General features: G+C 44.4%; 1 protein-coding gene across 2 annotated transcripts in view; it reads left to right on the top strand.

The window, feature by feature from the left end:
* Positions 1–921: 921 nt before the first annotated feature.
* LOC145348418 (protein FAM163A-like) overlaps positions 922–25,937 on the top strand; it is a 166,527-nt gene continuing 141,511 nt past the window's right edge. The window contains exon 1 of one of the 2 annotated variants that reach the window (XM_080196631.1): positions 922–1,010. The gene's annotated coding sequence lies outside the window, so the exon portion shown is untranslated. Of the gene's footprint in view, positions 1,011–2,260; positions 2,424–25,937 lie in introns of those variants that run through there. The other variant, XM_080196632.1, reaches the window with a different exon arrangement.

Here is a 25,937-nt window from a genome sequence, read left to right on the forward strand (position 1 = left end):
ACATTTTCCCAGTCAATTCTCATATAGCCAGTGTGGCAGGACTTCTGCAGGGACCCCACATGCATCTTAGCCCCTATGTCTGGCCTCTGGTGATCCGGAGTTGGGAAAATCTGAACTATTCGCAGAGCTCAGAGCAAAATCTGACCCAATGTTGCATCAAGTTTAACCTCCAGTAAATAAGTGAATAGAATGTTCAAGTGCACCTATATTTAAATCAGAGTACGGGTTAGTTACAAAGTGGATGTGGGGAGCACAGACACAGGGTTGACCTAAAGTCAGAATTGCTTGGCATTAGATTACACCCCCCGCTGCTGGATTTTGCTCAGGGACACAGAATGACACTGATTGTAAATGTATAGTGTATCAAGCCAGGATAGAGTATTGACATAGCCATGAGCAGCTTGGCCTCTGTCACTGCGGAGCCCAGGGGATTTCTAATTATTATAGCAACATGACACAACCTGAACCATTTCCAGCCCAAATTGACTCTTCGTATTCAGCCACCTGGTGTGAGGGCCAGTCACTGCACAAGCACATTGAGCTGGACCCAAGGAACCAGGGGTGGAAAGAGAGAGGCAGATTGGAGACTGGCGGTAGCAAAGGCATTCTAAACCATAGAAAGAGGCCATTCGGACCATCGTCTTTGAAAGAGCCTGTTTAATTCATCCCCTCTCCCCCCAGCTGCTCTAAATATCCAGGCAGTCAAAAAGAGAGTGAGAAGGTGAAATGGACGCAGGGCGTTGGGGGGAGGGGAGTGAGAAAAGAGGAGAGAGAGAGAAGGAAAGGGGGAGAGAGAGAGAGAGTTAAGCAGTGAGAAGGCGAGCACAGAGACAGTCTGGGGACTGATCCACAGTCAGGGACATCATGAGCTGTGGTTGCTGGAGGCTGGATCGTTATTCGCGTTCAGCAGGGGGCGCGGTGCGTGAATATTCATCGAGATACAGAAGGAACTGGGACGAAGACGCCTGGCTTTTCAGCACCAAGGACTAGTGACAGCTCCTCATCACAAGGTGAGATTTTTCAATTAGAAGAGTTTTGTTTTTTTTCGCGATGCTGATTCCGAGGGAGAAGGAGGACTTTTCTTTCGCTTCGGTGGACGCCAGCTGTGTTCTTTAGGGCAGAGCTGTCTCTGGGGGACAGAAAGAAACAGAGGGCAAGAGGGAAAGAGCTCAGCACTGAGAGAGCTGCCAGCCCTCTCTCCTCTCTTCTCCTGGCCCATACAGCTGGAGTTCAGCTTCCAGCCACCGACTCGAATCACAAATCTTCTTCATTTCCCCAGTCGCCTGAAGTTTGGCCTGTCTCAAGGCTGGGTCAGCAATGGTTCAGCATTGAACAGTTTCAGGAGTGATTCGAGACTGGTCAGTTTCAGGAGCAGCCCGGGACTGGTCAGTTTCAGAACTCAGGACTGGTCAGTTTCAGGAGTAACTCAAGACTCGCCAGCTTCAGAACTCGGGACTGGTCAGTTTCAGGAGTAATTCGGGACTGGTCAGTTTCAGAACTCGGGACTGGTCAGTTTCAGGAGCAGCCCGGGACTGGTCAGTTTCGGGAGTAATTCGAGACTGGTCAGTTTCAGGATTAATTTGGGACTGGTCAGTTTCGGGAGTAACTCGGGACTGGTCAGTTTCAGGATTAATTTGGGACTGGTCAGTTTCGGGAGTAACTCGGGACTGGTCAGTTTCAGGATTAATTTGGGACTGGTCAGTTTCAGGATTAATTTGGGACTGGTCAGTTTCGGGAGTAACTCGGGACTGGTCAGTTTCAGGATTAATTTGGGACTGGTCAGTTTCGGGAGTAACTCGGGACTGGTCAGTTTCAGGATTAATTTGGGACTGGTCAGTTTCAGGATTAATTTGGGACTGGTCAGTTTCGGGAGTAACTCGGGACTGGTCAGTTTCAGGATTAATTTGGGACTGGTCAGTTTCAGGAGTAGCGGGCATTTCAATGGTCACACAGACTGGGTATTTTGGGGGGTGTAGACACGCGTTCTCTGACTGCCCAAACTCCAAACCCCCATCCGGACCATCCCCACTCCTCCCGGGGTCTTGCTGAGCTCCGTGTGGAAGAAGCAGTCGGCGGGTCTCTGCCTCTTATCCCCTCACTCATTCCTGGATACCGTCCTTTCCTTTTCTCTCTCCACACGCTCTTGGCGTCAGCAATGATCCTCTGTGTTTACCAGCTTTCCGGATCTCCCGGGTTAAGGAGCTGAGGGAGCCAGAGAGAAAAAGACAGCCAGGGGACGGAACTTTCAGCCTGCCTCAGAGCAATGGACTAACCCGGGGCGGCCTGGATGTAGTCACTGGACTATAAAGAACACAATTCAAAGCTCTCCATCCATCCGCACTGAAACTAGCTTCCATTATCCCCAAGGAGAGAACTGGGGAAGGGAATTAGAGACAGTTCTCCAGTCAAACACACACACAAAGGTAAGATGGGAAAATCTAATTGGCGTCCCAATGCCTAGAATTCAGATTGACCCGATTGGGAATGCATTATTTGAAGAAGGGACTTCCAGGGTTATGGATTCGGGTTGCAATGTGCATGCTGAATGTTGCTTTGGTGCAAGGTGATTCATTTTACAAACGGGATTTGCACCGGCCGCTCTTTAAGCTGTGTAACTGAACAGCCCGTTTGCTGGGAGCTGCTGCCTGTGTGTGTGTGTGTGTGTGTCTGTCTGTTTATGCTCGGATATTTAGACACGCTGTCTGTTTACGGGACGCACAGCGATGTGAATGGTTTTGGGTCAGTCAGCCACCGCTATACTACAGAGTTACACCCCCTAACTCACTGAAACCCATCCCTGACCTGAGGCTAGACCTGCTCCATGTGGGGAGCTTTGGCAGGGCAGGAGGGAGGCCGTCTGTGGTAAATATAAAATGCTCCACGAGTGAATACCTTTAAGTTGCTGTGGGTGAGCATCCAAAGCAACGAGTTGGTGAATACATTCAAAACACAGCTTTGGCTTTCAAACTCCCTTGTTGCTTCTTTGCTATTTTTCTGTCTTTCCAATGGAAATGGGAGACCAAAAAAAGGATGGAGCAACAACAGTTTGCATTTATATGGCGCCTTTTGGTGAGACAAGATTCCAAAGCGCCTCACAGGAGCATTATAAAACAACATATGGCATTGAACAAAATCAGAGTTTTGAATAGTCCCATCACACATTAAGCTGATCTTTCTCTTCACCCTATCAATAACTGCAACATTATATTCTGCACCCTCTTTTCCTTCTCCCCAATGTACTCTATGATCAGTATGTTTTGTCTGTAACAGCTCGGAAGAAACAATACTTTTCACTATATCCCAATACATATTACAATAAATCCAATCAAATCATTGAACCAAATAAGGATTGATTAAACAGCTTGATTATCAAATGTAGATTTAAAGGAGTAGTTTAGAATCATAGAATCTCTCCACTGCAGAAGGAGGCCATTTGGCCCATTAAGTGTGCATTGATTCTCCAAAATAGCATCTTATCCAGGTCCAAACCCCTGCCCTATCCCCATATATTCACCATGACTAATCCCCCTAACCTATACATCTTTGGACACCAAGGGGCTATTTAGCATGGTCAATCCACCTAACTTGCGCATCTTTGGATTGTTGAGGGAGGGAACTGGGACACCTGGAGAAAACCAACACAGACACAGGGAAAACATGCAAACTCCGCACAGTCACCCAAGGCTGAAATTGAACACTGTGAGGCAACAGTGCTAACCACCATGCCGCCCTTTTGTTTGCAAGAGAAAGGCAAAGTGGAGGTGCGGTGAGATAATTCTACAGCTTAGGGCCTGGTCAGCAGAGGAAATGGACACTGGAGATTGAGCAGTTTCAACAGAGATTGCTCAAGAGACCGGAATTAAATGAGCACAAATATCCTGGGAGGTTATGGGGCTGAGGAAGGTTACAGAGATAGGTAAGCGAGGCCACAGAGTAGTTTGAAAACAAAGGTGAGAATTCCAAAATAGATACATTGCTTAACCACAAGCCAATGAATAGTAGTGAGCACAAGGGTAAGAGGTCAAAGGGACTTGGGCCAGTTAGGACACATGCAGCAGTATTCTGAATGACATCAGGTCTGTGGGGAGCTGTAGGTGGGAGAGCAGCCAGGAATGCATTGCAACAGCCAAGTTTAGTGGCAGCAGAAGTTTCAGTGAAGGTTTCAGCAGCAGATGAGCTGAGGTAGGGGAGGAATTGTCAGGCCATTTTACCAGAAATAGCCAGTCCTAGTGTTGGTGTGGATTTGTTGCCTGAACCTCATTTCAGAGTCATGTGCAAGACAAAGGTTGCAAAGAGCCTGGTGCAACCTCAGACAGCTGCCAGGGAGAGGAATGGAGTCAGTGGTTGGGGAGATAGGATGGGGAGGAGGGAATTTTGCAGGGGCTGAACACAGTGCCTTGGGTCTTTTCAATGTCGAATTGATTCTCCACTCATTTCAGCTCACCTGACACTGAATGTCAACGAAGAGTGGAACAACCACGAGCTGTAGAAAGGCACAAAGCATTCAAACATAGCAATGTACCAGAGAAGCAGGGTTAGTGGATCTTGGAAGCAAGTGTGAGAGAGGAATGGTTGCCGAATGATGGAGAGCAAGAATGGAACAGCCAAAGAATGGAGGTCAGGGGAAAAAGAATCACTGAAGGGTCAGAGGATGAGAGAGGAAAGGTTGTTAAATAGATGAGGAGTGTTGATGCGTCAAACATATTTATTTAGCTCATTCAATAATATAGCTAATTATTTACTTGACAAAATATTACCTTAAACACCCTGGGCACCAACACAAAATCGGAACATTAGCCTAATGTCTGACACGTATGTGGATTTTAATAAGTTGTGGAAATAGCTTCTCCAAGCCTGCTCATGCATGGATGACGCAGACCCATCCCTTTCTTTCTCACTAAAAAGACAATTCTTTTGATACTATTTTCTTTATGGAATCCTTCATGTGGAAATGCAGCACAATTTGATCCTTTATGGTTGCCCGGTTATTGGAGCTGAGTGGCAAAAAGAGATGAGGAGCCTCGTGTCTTTTCACACCATACTGTTATTCTCAGTCACTGCTTCTCCTGAGCCACAGCTTTGTTACAAATGACCTTTTGATGCATGATCTCATAGGAGCAAACTGCTTCATACAACACGGCAATCTCCTGCCTTTCCCCAGATTAAAAATAAAATTTGTGTGTTTAATTTTTAGCTTTTTAAGCTCCACATTTCAGTATGTTTTCACCAGACATGTTTTTTCCAGAACACAATTTCAACCAATTCTGTCACTTGTTAGAAACAAAAATAAAATACAAAAATATTAATATTCTTATGTTGCCTAACCTGAAACTAGAAAAAAGCTCCTTTTTGTAACCTCACAAATTTAAATTTCGATCGGCCCTAAGTTTTATTATAATTTACCTCATTTTAATATACTTTCCATTGTTATCTTAAAAATGAAAACATTGTCATAGAACCTCTATTGTGCAAAAGAAGGCCATTTGGCCCATCAGATCTGCACCAACTCTCTGTCAGATCATTTTACCCAGGCCTTACCTTGCTGCCCTATCCCCATATCCTCACGGATTTACCAGACTAATCCTCCCCAATGTACACACCTTGGGCCACTAAGGGGCAACTCAGCATGCCCAATCCCCTAAACTGCACATCTTTGGACTCTGGGAGAAAACCAGAACACCCAGAGGAAACCCACACAGGTATAGGGAGAACACGTAAACTCTACGCAGATAGTCACCGAAGGCCGGTATTGAACCCAGGTGCCTGGCACTATAAGGCAACAGTGCTAACCATTGTGCCACTGTGTCGCCCAGAAAGTAGTGGTGCTCAAGTGAGACATGAGCCCCATGACCTTGTGAGGACAATCAGCATAATGAATTGTGTTAACAGTGAGAATAAGGAGGCAGTTCTACATCTTACCAAATCACATCGCTAGTTATCTAAGATGGCAATAGGCTATTGTTCCTGAGAAATGCTGGAGCATTTCGGTATAGATTTAAAGTACAGGAAAGGGATGGAATTGGATGGCCAAAATGTATAATTGCTGATAAGGTTTCTGCCTGGAGGGTTACAATGACTCGAATTTCCGTAATGTAATGGGTCCCAAGGGCACCAGTATTTTATTCCCAAATCTAATAACTTGCGTTGACATAAAACAGAGTGTTCGCCAAAGTATGCACATGATGTGTAATTTGGTACGTTCTTCCCTTCAAATTGTTTTGTTTTCCATCAATGTGTAGTGTCACTCTGTGGTGCAGTTAAGGTATTCTTTTCCTGAAATGAAGATACAGGCTGACCATGCAATCAGCAGCACATCACAAACACATAGCCAAGCCAGCACTTTGTTTCTGCAACAGCCATAGATTTCTGGGATTTTTACAAACACCTTCATTTAATTGCAATGGGATAATTTTTCAACAAATCCATATCAGTCTGCTTGCATTATCCAGCATTCCTAGTCTTTACACCTTTCACCTAATCATATTGCCAAGTAGTTTTCATTTGCTTGTCTGATAGAAAGTACAAGGCAGAATTGTTTTCTCTATCAGTTATCCCTTGTTTTGGATTTGATTTGGCTGGAGGCCTCCGTACATTAATCACCTTTGAAAACAATTGTTCTTCATAGTCATTGGGGTCCTGACATTCCCCAAAAAAACTCTTTTAATTGTGAGTGTTTGGGTTTATCATGTTTCCACATTCTCATTATGTCAATCCATTTGATTTTTCTCCCAAAGTGCATTCAATGAATGAATGTACTATTTCTTCTTTGCAGCCTATGATTTAAGATTACACATATACACTTAAATTGATGGGAAGGGGAAAATAACAAAAGCACAATTGAACAGGATAGGAACCTAATTATAGCTCACCAGAGGCCATTTTTTGGTCCTTTTCCTTGGACATTTTGTTGACTCATCCTTGCCCAACATGAGTTTTTCCCTATTTCCTTTAAAATGAGCCCGTTCAAAACATTACTACAATTGACGAATAATAATGAATCTTAATGTTGTCTCAGCTTTGGGTGCACCAAACTACTGGATAAATATTAGCTTGCCTTTCACCATCAATTGTCACCAGTAAAATAAATGGTCCAGTTTTCTGGTACGTTCTTCCTGAGCGGTCACAGCTGTACAACTAAGTCAGTTCACGTTAAAGGCTTCAACATTCCTTTATTATGGAGCAAATCTTTCGTTTTATTTCTGGTGTTGATGAAGAGGAAACTCTTAGACACAAGACCACTGGCTCTCCACTATGGCAGCCACAGCATCCATGCCAGGCTTTCAGCCTCAGCACTCCCTGTATAAATTAGAATTTAAACAGGAATTAACTGGGCTGTGCCCCTGAAGGGGCTCAGTGGCAATGGTTTGCATTGTGGAAGCACAAAGATGTTGCAAAGATAGTCCTTTATGACCTGCCATGAATTCCAAAGTGAAAAGACTTTAGTTCAGTTCTTTAAACACAGTTGCTCCATTTGTCATCCAAGAGTCAGCTGTGAAAGAACCATGCTTTATTGAACAAAATTAAGATAAAAAATAATCACAAGCCTGTGATGAACACAACGGGTGGGATTTTACGGTCTTGATCAAGCAAGACTAGAAATTCTAGCCCAAGGTCAATGGACATTTCTATTGTCCATCCCTCGCCCGCTCCAATTCTCTAATGGGCAAGACAGTAGAATTATAGCAAATATGTCCCTACTGAAACCAAAAAAAAGATAATGGACCCACTCATAGTCTTGCTTTATACAGGGCTCAGCATACGAGCTCCACCTGATTGGTTAATTACCAAACCCAGGGAGCTCATATTCAACGAGTCCATCTGGGAGGTCAATTAGTGATTCCCTGTGTAGACCATGGGGGTTATCCTATCATGAGAGTTACAACATCATTTTTAACCTTTCTGTTTTCTCTTTCCACCAAGTCTGACCCCAGAGGGGCTGCAGGATGTGAAATTTATGTAATAAAATGCACATTTCTTTCATAAACTGGCCCACACATTGTGCAACATATTGTTATTACTTGATTGCTCCGCCTCAAAATAACTTGTTCAACAAGACATTCAGCCTGTCGCTTCAAGCTGATACCTAAATAAAATAACACAGCGTGTCTGTACATTCAGCAGTTCAATGTGGCAAATTGAAGCGAGGAGTTAATTACTTGTTCACTGTGACAATAATCCCTCAGGGTGGGGGGAGGAGTCAGTCAGCACGATTGCAGTTTCAGATGTGCTGTTATAGCAATAAAAATGCTTTGAAAAGTTCCAACTGCAACTGTAATTCCTCAATATAGCCTTTTACCCTTGAAAATCCTTGAGGGTGAAGCAACAATATAATGTAAGTTATTATCAAGATAAAGTCATACCATATATCTTTAATTTTAAAAATATAAAACAAAATGCTTTTTTATGAAAGACTTTCCTTAAATCTCCCAGTTTTACAGGCAAATTTCTCCATTGAAATGAGTATATTTTAACAGCCAGATTAATAACAACTCAAGCCAAGTACCTTAATCACACTCAGTCATTCAAGCCTTATTTGTTCTCATCCAGTTTAAAATATTGATTCCTTGTCATGGGTTTATTAACTCAAGTGTGAGAGAATCTCAAGTCACATTATGTGCAGAACCAGTTTTCTAAAGTGGCCACCAATGGAAAAATCAGTATTCACAATTTGATCATTTGGTCAAATACTCAGGCAGGAAATATCAGTTTGCATACCAAAAATAACCAGAAGGACTCAATATTCTAAAATTAAATGCTTACATACTGCAGAGTGATATTTGGCTGAAGCTAAGGACCAAAAAAAGGTGCAATTACATTGCTCAGTGTAGTCTATTGGCCACTAACTAGTGGAAGTTTGTAGACAAGTCACTAAGGGAGTGACAGGAGGACCATGAAGGAGTGGAGAGTGAGGGTCACTGAGGGATAGAGAGTGAGAGTGACTGGAAGGTGGAAATTGCAAGTGACTGAGTAATAGAGAGTGAGAGTGACTGAGGGATGGAGCGTGAGGGTGCTGAGGGCTGGAGCGTGAGGGTGCTGAGGGATGGAGAGTGAGGGTGACTGAGGGATGGAGAGTGACAGTGACTGAGGGGTGGAGAGTGAGGGTGACTGAGGGATGGAGATTGAGGGATGGAGATTGAAGGTGACTGAGGGATAGAGAGTAAGATTCACTGAGGGATGGAGAGTGAGGGTGACTGGAAGACGGAAATTGCAAGTGACTGAGTAATGGAGAGTGAGGGTGACTGAGGGATGGAGAGTGACAGTGACTGAGGGATGGAGAGTGACAGTGACTGAGGGATGGAGATTGAGGATGACTGAGGGATAGAGAGTGAGAGTCACTGAGGGATGGAGCTTGCGGGTGACTGAGGGATGGAGATTGAGGGGACTGAGGGATGGAGAGTGAGAGTCACTGAGGGATGGAGATTGCAAGTGACTGAGGGATGGAGATTGAGGGGACTGAGGAATGGAGAGTGAGAATGACTGAGGGATGGAGTGTGAGGGTGCTGAGGGATGGAGAGTGAGGGTGACTGAGGGATGGAGAGTGAAGGTCACTGAGGGATGGAGATTGATAGTGACTGAGGGATAGAGGGTGAAGATCACTGAGGGAGAGAGAGTGAGAGTCACTGAGGGAAAGAGGGTGAAAGTCACTGAGGGATGGGCAGTGACAATGACTGAGGGGTCAAGATTGAGGGGGACTGAGGGATGCTAAAGGTAAAGTCACCATAGTCCTAGATGATGAAAGGCTGCTCTCTCTTTTGTGGGGAAAAGCTGACTGGTGGTGAATTAGCCTGAGGATTGCCACATTTCAGGTGAGGGACAAGGTTGAGAAGGCAGGGCCTTCATTTATAACCTCAGCCGGTATCGGGGTTGAACCTGCACTACTGGTGTCCCTTTGCATCACTAACCAGCCATCCAGCTAACTGAGCTAAACTGAGCCCCTGACTGAAGGATGGAGACTGAGGGTCACTGAGGGATGGAGGATATGGGTGACTGAGGGATGGAGAGTGAGAGTGACTGAGGGATGGAGACTGAGGGTCACTGAGGGATGGAAGATGTGGGTGACTAAGGGATGGAGAGTGAGGGTGATTGAGGGATGGAGGGGGAGGGTGGCTAAGGGATGGAGGGTGAAGATGATAGAGGGATGGAGGGTGACTGAGGGATGGGGACTGAGGGTCATTGAGGGGTGGAGGGTGAGAGTGACTGAGGGATGGAGGGTGAGAGTGACTGAGGGATGGAGGGTGAGAGTGACTAAGGGATGGAGGGTGAGGGTCACTGAGGGATGGAGGATAAGGGTCACTGAGGGATGGAGGGTGAGGATTACTGAAGGATGGTGGGTGAGGGTCACTGAGAGATGGAGGGTGAGGGTGACTGAGGGATGGAGGATGTCGGTGACTGAGGGGTGGGAAGTGAAGGTGACTGAGGAACGGAGGGTGAGGGTGACTAAGAGATGGAGAGTGTGGGTGACTGAGGAATGGAGAGAGTGGCTGAGGGATGGAGGGTGAGAGTGACTGAGGGATGGAATATATGGTTTCCTGAGAGATGGTGAGTGAACAGTATGAACTGAAGATTGACATTTTACCAATGGGCATGTTGATTCAGAAGACCAGCAATGGATGTACTTCTTATTCTTTCTGTTCCTGGGGAAGCAGCAGTGGCTAACAGAGACACTGAGGGAAATTGTGGCCTTACACAAGAGAACTTCAGTCCTGTTGTGTGGGCAAGAGAGTAGGAAGGCAGAAAATAAGTGCTGGATGGACACCATGGAGACAGGATATCCACAACCTCAACCTAAATTCTCTGCTGGACCATCAGCTGCCTTCTTTCATTTTGCATTTCACAATTGGCATCGTATTGTGTTTTGCCATCAGCTAATTCAGGTCAGAGTAGACAGGCTACTTACCATTTAAATTCACAAAACATCACATCCTAGTCTTTGACCCAATGAGCCAATGAGATTAACTGGCATCTTAAATTATTTGGAAAAATTTATTCAGACTGCACCACATTACATAGATGAGTTAAACAGTATGTATTACCCCAAATCATTGGTTGCATGTCTTGGAACAGCTTATCTATTTGTCTCTATTTAGCTATAAATATCTCAATTTCTACTTCCTATCTATCCTTCCACAAATGTGTCTGTGCCCCTGTCTATCTGTCCATCCCCGTTTATTTTTTTGTACTTGCCTGCGTGCGTTTTTCCTACTCATGTTTGATTATCTGAATGTACAATGTACAATGACAATTGGAAATATAAATTCAGAACGTCAAAGCAAAGTTCCTACGTCATTCAGGTCAGATTGCAAAGCTGAAAAAAAGCATGTATTATTTTGGAGGGGAGCTGTATTATAGAAACCTATGTTGTACACACAGCCACGCAAACTTTTCACATATTTTGGGCAGCAAGACAAAGGTCATCAAACACAGCAGCTATTGAATAGAATATTGCACACAATTTATGGGTTTCCTATTAACACAACGTTCTTTTAAAGATCTTTACAAGGTTGCAAGGTTACAGAAAGATACAATGACCCAATTAGAGATTTGATGTCACATTATTGTCACTGTTTCATTCAAAAAAAGCTGGACAAAATCAATAATCACATTGCTGGAGAGAAAGGGCGGAGTGTTAAATTACGGTTACTAAGATTGTTTTGGAGTCATCAAGTCATTACAGCACAGAAGGAGGCTATTCGGTCCATCAAGTCCATACCAGCTCTGTGTACAGCAATCCAGTCAGTCTCATTGCTCACTCTTTCCCTCTAAACCTGTAACTTTATTTCCCACAAATATCCATCCAATTCCTCTTGAAATCACTGATTGTCTCCACTTCTACCACACTCATGGTTAGTGTGTTCCACATTGTTACCTCAATCTGGTCCAATAAGCGTAGACAAAGGTCATGGGTAGAAGACGGCACTCACAATGTTAAAATGCGGCGTGGGCTTGTTGGGCTGAAGGGGCCTGTTTCCTGTGCTGTGTTGTTCTTTGTTCTTTGTACCACTCACTACAGAAATGCTCCTCCTCACATACTTGATTCACATTTCTCACCCCAAACCTGAAATCTGTGTGCCCTGTTCTTTGCACCATTGGCTAATGGGAACAGCTTTTTTTATCCACCTTATTCAAACCTGTCATAATCTTGTACATCTCCATCAAATCTTCTGTCAATCCCCTCTACTCCAAGGAGAACACCCCAGCTTCTACAGCCTAACTTTGTAGTTAAAATTCCTCATCCTGTAGCCATGCGTGTAAATATCTGCTCCCTCTCACAGGCCAACACACTCTTTCTAAAATGTGGTGACCAGAACTGGATGCAATTGTCTAGTTGTGGATGAATCCATAGAGTTTAATAAAAGTTCAGTGCATCTTCCTCAATATCTTTTGTATTCAATAATTATGTGGTAGCACAGTGGTTAGTACTGTTGCCTCACAGCTCCAGGGACCTGGGTTCCATTCCTGGCTTGGGTCACTCTCTGTGTGGACTTTGCACACTCTCCCCATGTTTGCGTGGGTTTCCTCTGGGTGTCCACACTCCAAAGATATGCGGCTTAGGTTGATTGGCCACGCTAAATTGTCCCTTAGTGTCCTGGGGTAGATAGGTTAGAGGGATTAGCAGGGTAAATATGTGGAGTGACATGCATAGGGCCTGGATGGGATTGTTGTCAGTGCAGAATTGATGGGCTGAATGGCTTCCTTCTGCACTATAGGGTTTCTATGATTCTATGATGTTTGATTTATGAAGCCTAAGTTCCTCCACTGCTCTCCACCACTACCTTCAAAGATCTACCCCAAATCTCTACCCGCATGAACTCTAAATCTATCTGGCACACTCTTCAAAACTATACCATTCAGTTTGTATTGCCACTTCTTATCCCTTCTGCCAAAATGCATCACCTTTATCAAATTCCATCTGTCACTTGTCTGCTCCATCTAATAGCCTATCTAGATCCTATTGCAGGCGACTGGTATCATTGTCACTGTTTGCCACTCCTCCAAGTTTGGTATCAATGGCAAATTTTTAAATTTTACTCTAATAAAAATCCAAGTCATTTATCTATATCAAAAATATAATGTCGTTAAAGTGACCCTTGAAGAATGCCAGTTCCTACAATTCTCCAATCTGAATACAACCATTTACCATAACATGATGCTTACTGTCTTTAAGCCAATTTGTTATTCAAGCTGACATTGACCCTCCTATTACCATGAATCTCAGTTTTGTTAAATAGCCTTTGATGTGATACTTTGGCAAGAACATCCTTAATGTCCATTGGGACACTTTAATTTTTTTAAATTAGTGTCACAAGTAGACTTACATTAACACTGCAATTAAGTTACTGTGAAAATCCCCTTGTCACCACACCACGGCACCTGGGTGAAATAAGTGATTTGTTAATTTGTGGTCAACAGTTGTAGTTCCATCTCACTCTGTATTGTTAGGAAATTGGAATTAAATAAAAAGCAAAGAATTGGATAAAAGTGAAACTGATAGGGATTTAGCTGCGCTGAGGACTCATGAGGTGCAAATTAGCTGAGTAGAAGGGGGAAACAGATACTTTGTTAAGCAAAGTGGAGACTAGCAGTCTAGTGATTTAGATTATAACCACAAGTAATTGAAAAGCAGAGCTCTCTCAGAGAGGATCAAGCTGTTGTACAGAAAAGAAAACAGCAGAAGTCTGTCTGTGCAGACCCCATCAACTCAACCCTAAAGGTTCCCAGAAGAAAGCTACAGTCCTGTATGGCAATTATTTGCTGGATTTGGTCCATTGTGTTAAAATCTATGGGATGAAGTTTTGGGGTAAGTGGAATCTCAGAGCTTAGGAAAGTAGATAAATTCAGTTGGGGGGAAGGGGGGATTAATTTAAGTATACTGTCTGAGTAAACATTATTGTAGTTAATTATAAATTTGTTCTTTACTGTTGCCATTCTTGTTGTGTGTTTTAATAAACCTTTTGTTATTTAAATAATTTACAAAGTTGATCCTTTCCTCATCAGGTTCATCTCTTTTCTCACATTTTTTCCAAATTACAAATATAAATAGTTAAGAACTGACGTTCCAAGTTTCTCTTCAGGGATTTGGGATAACCTTACAGTGAACGTCAGCGGGGTTCATCACAATGTACATATATATCTCAAAGCAGTTTATTATAATAACTGCTTGTGCTTCTATAGCACCTGTAATACAGTCATATGTCCCAAGGTGCTTCATAGAAGAGTTATCAGACAGAGCTATGTGAAGAGGTAATAGGACAGATGACCATTAGTTTCAGCTAGATTTTAAGGAACATCTTAAATGAGGTAAGAAAAGTTGAGATGTTTGGATAGGAAACTCCAGCGTTTAGGGCCCAGGCTGTTGATGACAGATGCTCTGTTTCAACACCATTCTCTCATTCTTTCTCTATATTCCTTGATGCCTTTACTATCTAAAAATCAATCAATTTCTCCCTCAAATATATTCAGCGATTTGGCCTCCACAGCTTTCTGTGGAAGATAATTTCACAGGTTCACCAGCCTCTGAGTGAAGAAATCACTCTTTATTTCAGTCCTAAATGCCCTACTCTATCCTGAGATTCTGACCCCTTGTTCTAGACCCTTCTCCCCCAGCCAGGGGAAACAGCATTCCTGCATCCAGTCTGTCCAGCCTGTCAGAATTTTATACATTTCAATTTGATCCTCTTCCATTCTTCCAAAACCCCAGTGAATTCAGGTCTAGTCCACCGCGGATGACAATCCTGTCACCCCAAGAATCAGTCTGGTTGCTGCACTCCCCCTCTGGCAAGTATATCCTTTCTTAGGCAAGGAGACCAAATGCACACAATACTCCAATTGTGGTCTCACCAAGGCCATATTCAGCTCCAGTAAGACATCCTTGCACTTGTACTGAAATCTTCTTGCAATGAAGGCCAACACGCTGTTTACCTTCCTCACCAATTGTTGTGACTGCTTGTTCTCAGTGACTGGCATACAAGGATACCCAGATCCTTTTGTATGTCAACATTTCTCAATTCTAGCTAGATTCACCTGTTCCAACTTTTGAAAGACCTTGCTTTTCTAGGGTAATCTGAGGTAAACTGGGCATTTTCAGGACCAAAATTTATAGCCTTAGGCCATTCAAGAGTTTGCTGAACAGGTGCTGCTTAATAGCCCCTTCCATCACTTTACTCATGACTGAGAGTAGACTAATTGGCTGGGTTGGATTTGTCCTGGTTTTTGTGTACAGGACATACCTGGGCAATTTTCCACATTGTTGGGTAGTTGCCAGTGTTGTAACTGTACTGGAAGAGCTTGACTACGGGAGCAACAAGTTCTGGAGCACAAGTCTTCAGTACTATTGCCAGAATTTTATCAGGGCCCATTGCCTTTTCGGTATCCAGTGCTTCCAACCATTTCTTAATATCACTTGGAGTAAATTGAATTGGCTGGAGACTGGCATCTGAGATGCTGGGGCAACTGGAGGAGGTCAAAATGGATTATTTTCTTGGCATTTCTGGCTGAAGATTGCTGCGAATACTTCAGCCTTATCTTTTGCACTGATGTGCTGGGCTCCTCCGTCATTGAGGATGGGGATATTTGTAGAACCTCCTCCTCCAGTGAGTTGTTTAATTGTCCACCAACATTCTCGACTGGATGTGGAAGGACTGCAGAGCTTAAATCTGACCCCTTGGTTGTGGGATCGCTTAGCTCTGTCTATCACTTGCTGTTTTTGCCATTTGGCGTGCCAGTGCTCGTGTTTGGTAGCTTCACCAGGTGGACACCTCATTTTTAGGTGTGCCTGGTTCTGCTCCTAGCATTCCCTCCTGCACTCTCCATTGAACAAGGAGTCGATCCCATGGCTTGATGATAATGGTTGAGTGGAGGATATGCTGGACCATGTGTTTGTAGACTATGCTGGAGTACAGTTCCACTGCTGTTGATGGCCCACAGTCCCTCGTGGATGCCCAATCTTAAGTTGCTTGATTGGTTCAAAATCTGTCCCATTTAGCACGGTGATAATGCCATACAGCACGATGGAGGTTGTTCTCAATGTGAAGGCAGGAGTTTGTCTCCACAAGGACTGTGCGGTGGTCACTTACCAACACTGTCATGGACAGATGCATCTGCAGCCAGCAGTTTGGTATGAATTATGTTATTTCCTCTTGTCGGTTCCTTCATCACCTGCTGCAGACCCAGTTTAGCTGTTATTCCTTTAGGACCCAACCAGCTGAATCAGTAGTGCTGATGCCAAGCCATTCTTGGCGGTGGATGTTGGAATCCCCCATCCAGAGTACATTTTGCATCCTTGCTTCCTCCAGTGCTTCCTCCAAGTGTTGCCCAACATGGAGGAATACTGATTCATCAGCCAAAGGAGGACGGTATGTCGTAACCAGAAAGAGGTTTCCTTGCCCATATTTAACCTGGAGCCAAGAGACTTCATGGGCTCCAGAGTCAATGTTAAGGACTCCCAAGGCAACTGCCTACCCACTGTATATCACAGTGCCACCACCTCTGCTGGGTCTGTCCTGCCTCTGGGACAGGACATATCCAGGGATGGTAATGGTATGATTCTCTGAGAATGACTATGTCAGGCTGTTGCTTGACTAGTCTGTGAGACAGCTCTCCCAATTTTGGCACTAGCCCCCAGATGTTACAAGAAGGACTTTGCAGGGTCGACAGGGCTGCTTGTTTTGCCGTTGTCTTTTCCAGTGCCGACGTCGATGCCAGGCAGTCCATCCATTTCATTTCTTTATTGACACTTTGCAGCGATTGTTACAACTGAGTGGCTTGCTAGACCATTTCAGAGGGCACTTAAGAGTCAGCCACATTGCTGTGTCTCTGGAGTCACCTGCAGGCCAGACCAGATAAGGACGACAGATTTCCTTCCCTAAAGGTCTTTAATTAATCAATGTCTTGGGAGGCCTAGGTTTAACAATGATTGGAATGATGGGACCTCAGCTCTCTCACTGCTGCTCTGGAATGCCACCTGATAACCTCCTGAGTAAGTGCTGACAAGAGTGCTCCCACAGAGAGCACTCATACTGTCACATGCTTTATGTATCCAGGTGGTCTGAAAGTGAAAGGAAAATCGTAACTCCGCACGATACTATTGTCCGAGCACCGACTGTGCTGTTGGCAAATTCCCCTGTCTGTTATTTTAAATGTATTCATTTTAAATGGGTTAATGCCTCTGTTAGAGTATTGGATCGAAGAACTTGAGAGATCAGACCGGAGTGTCTGATAGCATGGTTTCCGGGCTTATGGTTGCAGCTGACTGGCTCAGATGAGCTCATCCTCAATTCCCAGTGCTTCCATCCACAAATGTTGAGTCTAATTGGTTACAAGTAACTAAAGGCAAACCTCTTTATAATTTTCTGTCTCGTCCTCGTCTCTTATTCTGAAGCAGCTGTCAGATCTGCCACCCCTCCCCCTCCCACCCCAGTCCTTGTACAATTCTCCTGCACAGCACTGAGGATAATTACAGTCAAAATTTCCTTTCTCTTCCGTACTTTCCCTCAGGGTCCTGCCACATTCAGGAAGACAAATCACCAGGGCCTGATGATCCTTAATTATATTGCTGTCGCCGTTATTCCCAGATGTTCCCTCCGTAAAAGGCAAGGACTTGCATTTATATAGCACCTTTCACAACCCAGAAGGTTTTCCCGAAGCTCTTTGTAGCTGCTCCTGAAGTGTAATTCCCCTTGTGTAGGAACCGTGGCAGCTAATTTGTACACAGGTAATCATCCCGAGATAATAATCTGACTTTTAATTGAGGGATAAATAATTGTCAAGGAACGAGAGAGAATATCTTGCTTCAAAATTAATGAAATTATTAACCAAAAAAGCAGTTAGATCGTGCTCTTCTTTAGATCAGCCAGACAGAGAGAACAGCCCAGAATACATTTCAAATAAAAGCATTCTCCATTTTACTGAGATTCCTCCCCCGACCCTAATTTCTAATCTGTCATAGAATCCTGACAGTGCAGAAGGAGGTCGTTCAGCCCATCAGACATAATACCACCCAGGCCCTATCCCTGTAACTCAATGTATTTATCCTGCTAATCCCCCTGAGAGGTGATTTAGCCCAATCTGCACATCTTTGGAGTATGGGAGGAAACCGGAGGAAACCCATGCAGATACCGGGAGAATGTGCAAACTCCACACAGTCACCCGAGGCCAGAATTGAACCCGGGTCCCTGATGCTGTGACTTACATTGTCAGAAGTTCAGACCTATGCTGGGACACAAATCACACCTCACTAGTGTGATTTGTGTCCTACCTTTGGCAAAATGTTATCTGGCCGTATCCACCTCCCCCTCTCCTCCACCATTAATTCCCCAGAAGCAGAGGGTGAGAACAATGGGAAAACCCATTAAAAATGGTGGAACCAGAAGATCCCGCTACCAGCCACTGCCAGGCCACCTCTGAATAAGTGGACAAGCATGTTCCCACTGAGAACATGCCACGATGGGCATGGAAAATCCCAGCCAGTGCGTGACATTCTCCTTAATAGGAGCAAACATGGGTAGCAGATTGTGTAAGGAAGAGCAAAACTGTCTAAAAAGAATCATCATCCAAGGTGGATCTAACATGCATCATTTGCAGCTGTAGTTTCACCTTGATTTACGAACAGAAAAGGATGGGGTACCATCCTACTGGCATCAGAATGTTCGAGACAGAGAGCTTCAGGACAAGATATCATAGGAGGCTGCAGTTCTTTCTGGTTACTAAGATGTGTGGGCTAACTCCCCACTTCTGGTCCACAGGTTTACTCTGGCTATCAACAACTCAAGACTGCCAAATTATTGTTTGCCAGCAGCACATTTATTCTTCATTCCAAAATCTTGCGCTCATTAAGAATTATCCTTACACTACCAAGTGGGCAATGCTTGTGCGAGAGTCAGAACGGAGTGAGTGATCAGTTCTGTCCTTCTGGTCTCCACATCGTTGATCAGACTACTTTGTCCTGAACTAGCCAACTATTATTCTGGAGCACAATTTCTTACACCCTGCTCTGGGTATGCTGCCTGCCTGATCGGCTCTGGCTTGGCCAAATCTTCCTTCCCAAGGCTCAGTGATTGGCCAGTTGTCTGTTGACACAACACCAGTCACAGTCAGTTGACCTTGCACCAGCCTCTGTCATCACTTGGTTACTGGCAGCCTCCTCAGGCCTCAGCTACCTGGTATGGATAGCTCCATGTTCTTCAGTCCTTACACAATAACAAACCATTGAATCAGCTCCACCAACGTTCCAGACTTGGCAAATCCCCTTCTTCATACATCCAGAGACTTGCTTACTATGCTTAGTTTTTCGTATACACCCTTTCCTCTTTACCAAGTTAGATGGGGGTTGCTGAGAGTTGGGATCCAGGCCTTTCTGATGAAGTGAAATGCCCCCTCTCTCTGCCAGCTGCAATAGGAGCCCGAATTTGGTCCAGGCTAAATTCACAACAATAAATTGCACAAACTTTGTTGTTTGGCATCAAATGGGCAGAATCAATGAGCAATATGCATCAAATCTTCTAAATTGGGATGGATTCCCTGGAATCATCTACTTCCAATGGCTGAGGGAATCATTCCAGAGGTATAGACTGGGATGTTTCAGTCCTTCCCACCACGGGACTGGAAAATCCCAACATAGTGTGGCTTTAGTCCTTCTGACATGGGTTTTTGCTGCCAGACAAATCGAAGGGCAATATTGAGAACAACGTTGGGACTCGTATTGAACAAGCACAGAAGGCATTAATGGTGCTACCCAAGCTGGGAATGCATTAACTAATGAAAGTAGGTATTAAAAACAGAGACATCTTTCATTCAACAAGCACCAAGGACCAAAACAAATCTTCAGCAAAAAAGCTCCTTAAAATCAGGAGCAGTAAAAAAAAATCTATGAAGCTATGTCAAATATCAGCTTGGTCTCTGTGAATACCAAGATGAACAGTGCCTGTTCTGGAAACTCGGATTCCTGGTTCAAGCATTCAAATAATATATTACATCAAATTCCACAATTAAGCAATATTGTGTCACTGGTTTCTATCTTGTAACAAAGGAAATGTGACTAAACTGTAGGAGATAAATTAGATAATGCATTTGGGCAGAGTTAAATTACAAGTAATTGCCTTAAGATTCACTAGGCTGTAATTCAGTCATTTTTATATTTCTTCACATTTTTGGAGCCTAGAAATTGTCTCCACAATTTTAGTGTAAATACACTTAGCACATTCATATCAAGTCTCCTGTCCACTATTCCAGTGGGAATGTTGGAGCACTCACCCATTTACAGAAAATAATTAAGCAATTTCTACTAAAGTAGCAGACAAGGAAATGATACAGTGGTTAAGTTTTCCAGTGATAGTATCACACAAAGTAATTTCTAGGGCCTGATGGTTTCCTGGGAGTTGGTTAGCTTTATATTATCAGCGTATGAATTTAGAATTCACTCCATATTAGAACATCGTGCTGGAGATCTGTTAAATCTAATCACTGCTGAACGCAGGGAGTAAAGGATGCAATTACATTTCACTTATTTGTCTTATCAAAGCTCATTTTGTAACCAAGAAGAGTAATAAAACACACTGCCCTCTCCCAGTCTGTGAACCCATGCTTCCTTTTATTGCATTACACTAGAGAACACAAAGCTAATGTGCTTTAGTCTTACAAAATAACCCGATCAAGCCTCTCTCTTTCTCTGTCTATCTGATCTCATTGACCAGTTCACACTAACCCCATTGCTCACACTGACCCCATTGCCCAGTTCCACACTGACCCCATTGTCCACACAGACCCCATTGTCCAGTTCCACACTGACCCCATTGTCCAATTCCACACTGACCCCATTGTCCAGTTCACACTGACCCCATTGTCCAGTTCACACTGACCCCATTGTCCAGTTCCACACTGACCCCATTGTCCAGTTCACACTGACCCCATTGTCCAATTCCACACTGACCCCATTGTCCAGTTCCACACTGACCCCATTGTCCAGTTCCACACTGACCCCATTGTCCAATTCCACACTGACCCCATTGTCCAGTTCCACACTGACCCCATTGTCCAGTTCCACACTGACCCCATTGTCCAATTCCACACTGACCCCATTGTCGAGTTCCACACTGACCCCATTGTCCAGTTCCACACTGACCCCATTGTCCAGTTCACACTGACCCCATTGTCCACACTGACCCCATTGTCCACACTGACCCCATTGTCCGGTTCACACTGACCCCATTGTCCAGTTCCACACTGACCCCATTGTCCAGTTCCACACTGACCCCATTGTCCACACTGACCCCATTGTCCACACTGGCACCATTGTCCAGTTCACATTGACCCCTATGTCCAATTTCACACTGACCCCATTGTCCATACTGACCCCATTGTCCAGTTCACACTGACCCCATTGTCCACATTGACCCCTATGTCCAATTCCACACTGACCCCATTGTCCACACTGACTCCATTGTCCAGTTCACACTGACCCCATTGTTCACACTGACCCCATTGTCCAGTTCCACACTGACCCCATTGTCCAGTTCCACACTGACCCCATTGTCCACACTGACCCCATTGTCCACACTGGCACCATTGTCCAGTTCACATTGACCCCTATGTCCAATTTCACACTGACCCCATTGTCCATACTGACCCCATTGTCCAGTTCACACTGACCCCATTGTCCACATTGACCCCTATGTCCAATTCCACACTGACCCCATTGTCCACACTGACTCCATTGTCCAGTTCACACTGACCCCATTGTTTACACTGACCCCATTGTCCAGTTCCACACTGACCCCATTGTCCAGTTCCACACTGACCCCATTGTCCACACTGACCCCATTGTCCACACTGGCACCATTGTCCAGTTCACATTGACCCCTATGTCCAATTTCACACTGACCCCATTGCCCACACTGACCACATTGTCCAGTTCACACTGACCCCATTGTCCACATTGACCCCTATGTCCAATTCCACACTGACCCCATTGTCCACACTGACTCCATTGTCCAGTTCACACTGACCCCACTGTTCACACTGACCCTATTGTCCAGTTCACGCTGACCCCATTGTCGAGTTCCACACTGACCCCATTGTCGAGTTCCACACTGACCCCATTGTCCAGTTCCACACTGACCCCATTGTGCAGTTCCACACTGACCCCATTGTCGAGTTCCACACTGACCCCATTGTCCAGTTCCACACTGACCCCATTGTCCGGTTCACACTGACCCCATTGTCCAGTTCCACACTGACCCCATTGTCCACACTGACCCCATTGTCCACACTGACCCCATTGTCCAGTTCACACTGACCCCATTGTTCACACTGACCCCATTGCCCAGTTCACACTGACCCCACTGTTCACACTGACCCTATTGTCCAGTTCACACTGACCCCATTGTCCAGTCCACTGTGACTACTTTGTCCAGTTCCACACCAATCCCATTGTCCAGTTCCACACCAATCTCATTGCTCAGTTCCACACCGACCTCATTATCCAGTCCCACACTGACCCCATTGTCCACACTGAGCCCATTGTCCAGTTCACACTGACCCCATTGTTCACACTGACCCCATTGCCCAGTTCACACTGACCCCACTGTTCACACTGACCCTATTGTCCAGTTCACACTGACCCCATTGTCCAGTCCACTGTGACTACTTTGTCCAGTTCCACACCAATCCCATTGTCCAGTTCCACACCAATCCCATTGTCCAGTTCCACACCAATCTCATTGTTCAGTTCCACACCGACCTCATTATCCAGCCCCACACTGACCCCATTGCCCACATTGACCCCATTGTCCAGTTCATACTGACAGCATCGTCCAGATTGACCCATTGTCCTGTTCCACCACTGACCCCATTGTCCTGTTCCACAATGTTTTCATAGCAAGCACATGTGTGAAAAATAAAAGCAGTAAGCTCTGGAAATATTCAGCAGGTCCGGCAGCATCTGTGGAGGGAGAAAAAGAGTTAATGTTCAGATCAACGATATTTGACAAGACATCTCCTCTGGATCATCACTTCTCCACATCTTTCTGCCCCTCCATCCTGTCACCGCTGTATTCATTCAATTCTCGAGTCCTTATTAGCAAGGTAGAAAATGGGCAAAATCATCTTGAGAGGTCACAGTGGGTTGAGGAAACCTGTGAGTTAAATCTGATGAATGAATAAATAACAGTTCAATCGATGAGTGTCACTGAGTATTCAGGTTGTTTATATCATTAAGTGAATGAAGTGAATGATCTTACCATTTGATGACTGGTCTGATATCAGTCAATAGTTTATTCTTTCCACATCCAGAGGCTTTGGACTTTAATCGAACTTCCTTCACTCCAGTGCTGATGACCTCACACTATCTCTTTGCTGCCATCTGTTCCTATCCGCACTCTCTCATGTGATGTCAGATGTTGTGTTCTCTGCAAATGCAGATAAATGGGCAGCAAGGTGGCACAATGGTTAGCACTGCTGCCTCACGATGCCAGGGACCCAGAGACCGATTCTAGCCTCAGGTGACTGCATGTGTGGAATTTTGTGAAGTCGAGTTTGTGAATTTGGAATTTAATATTGATAAAGATGTAAAAGAATTGTAAAAATGCTAGCAGGAAATGAACATTGTGTGGTCCCTTTAAAAGCTGCTGTTTTGTTTCAGTGTTTGGAGGTTTAAAATGCAAAGTGCATCCAGAGTCCAAGCTGAAACATTTGTATCAAAAAGTCAAGCAGTCTTGACAAGACAGCCTGTTTTTGTTTGAATTTTGCCCAGTCAATTTAAAGCAAGCAGTAAGCTACCAAGAACCTATAAGATTTGAATGTGATGACATTGACAACGTCAGACCAATTCTATTGTCAGAAAATTGATAGGTCATCATAGGTATCAAAGAAAGTCGGGGGGGAAAGCAGGAGAGCAACTGAAAAACTGCCACCTCTCAAACCTCGAGAGAGAGCGAGCAGCTCTCAACTCTGCCAGTTTCAGATATCTCTTAAGAGAGCACACCATCTAACTAGCAAAAGGTACCAAAAAGAAAAAAGTTACAGACAGAGGAATCAACAGAAGAACTGTAAAAGCTTCTGAAAGCTTGCTGTATTTTTGAGAATGACTGAATTCTTTTATTATATTTTTCCTTGTCTAATGAATAACTATTGTATTACACTACCAGAAGGACGTGGAGGCTTTGGAGAGAGTGCAGAGGAGGTTTACCAGGATGTTGCCTGGTATGGAGGGTCTTAGCTATGAGGAGAGATTGGGTAAACTGAGGTTGTTCTCCCTGGAAAGACAGAGAATGAGGGGGGACCTAATAGAGGTGTACAAAATTATGAAGGGTATTGATAGCGTGAACAGTGGGAAGCATTTTCCCAGGTCGGAGTTGACGATCACGAGGGATTACAGGCTCAAGGTGTGAGGGGCAAGGTTTAACTCAGATATCAGAGGGAGGTTTTTTTTCCAAAGAGGGTGGTGGGGGCCTGGAATGCACTGCCAAGTTGGGTGGTGGAGGCAGACACGCTGGGATCATTTAAGACTTATCTGGATAGTCACATGAGCAGACTGGGAATGGGGGATACAAACAAATGGTCTAGTTAGACCAATGAGTGACACAGGCTTGGAGGGCCAAAGGGCCTGTTTCCTGTGCTGTACTATTCTTTATTCTTTGTTCTTGGTATCCCCAGCCTGTTGAACGTAGCCCCCGATGCCACTCGCCCCTCCCCCACCTCACAAAGACTCCCCCAAGCCTTGGGCTCTGCAGCATGATGGGGTATCATGTAGTCCCAACTGCAATCACTGCACCCAGCCAGCATTGTTGGGACATCCTTAGACAGCTGGCAGCTGTCTAAGGTGGGACCCCCTCCTGAGGAAGGGGTGGAAGTCCAGCCTTAACACATTGGAAGTTGCTCCCACTATTAACCTGCTGCAGAGCAGTCACAAGGCACATGGGCACGCTCCCCCACAATTTTTAAATGGGGGTGGAGACCATGGCACTGTGTCAAATCTAGCTCCGTAATTCTATATTGGCAGATTTGAGTATCTTCCCCATAGCGGACGATAGATTCTGTAATTTCCTGATTTCCCTCTTTGGACCTTCTTAAGTAATTAGCATTAGCAGCTTCCTATCCAAGAGTACAGTGTTTTTGAAGATCTTGACCGGACATTCACAATTCCCTGGCTTATTCTTTTCAACCTGGAAGTGGGAACCATCAAGTCTGGAGATTTGTCAACATTCAGCCTAATTGTTTTCTCTGTTACAATTGTTTCAACTTACTGCATGTAATGTCTATGCAAGTCTTCCCCATTGATTTATTCTTTGTTGCCTTTGTATCTCTCAAACTTTATCCACATCCTCTTCTGTGAAGGCTATTACAAAGTAATGATTTACCAATTTTCTTATTTTCGATTACATTATCACATGTATCTGTCTTTAAAGGACCAACATTTCCCTTTGTAACCACCCTCTTTCTCTTAACATTCTTGTCAGCACTTTTGGTTTTATCCTTGTTATGCCTTGCCAGGTTTATTTTCTCATATTCCTTTTCTTAGTTGTCACTACTCTCTTTTTATCCCGTTACTGTACTCGTTAACTGCCCCAGTCTGTAGGATCTTTGCATTTCAGTTCAATATGGCTGGCTGCCGTTTGTGCTCTTTTCTGCTTTGCTCTTCTTTACATGCCAAGAATGCAACTTTCATAAGAAGACCAATTACAATGTGATGTTGCTAATGGCTCAATATTCAGCGAGACTAGTCTTCATCTGCATCCTTGTCTGCCAATTTGCATGTATTAACATTTCAAATTAAGTTGTTCCAGGCGCTGAAGCAACTTTAACCCTTCTAAATACAGGCACTCATCATTTTCCCGTCAAAGTGCAAGAATAGGTTTCAAAGGAAAATTAGACAGACTCCCCCTTAGCCATGCACTCATAACTCCCTGGTTTTCCTGATGCTGCAGCAGGCATTAAATAAATCAAAG

This window comes from Carcharhinus amblyrhynchos, chromosome 9, assembly GCF_965287045.1.
Source record: "Carcharhinus amblyrhynchos chromosome 9, sCarAmb.v2.hapA, whole genome shotgun sequence".
NCBI classification, from domain to species: Eukaryota; Metazoa; Chordata; class Chondrichthyes; order Carcharhiniformes; family Carcharhinidae; genus Carcharhinus; species Carcharhinus amblyrhynchos.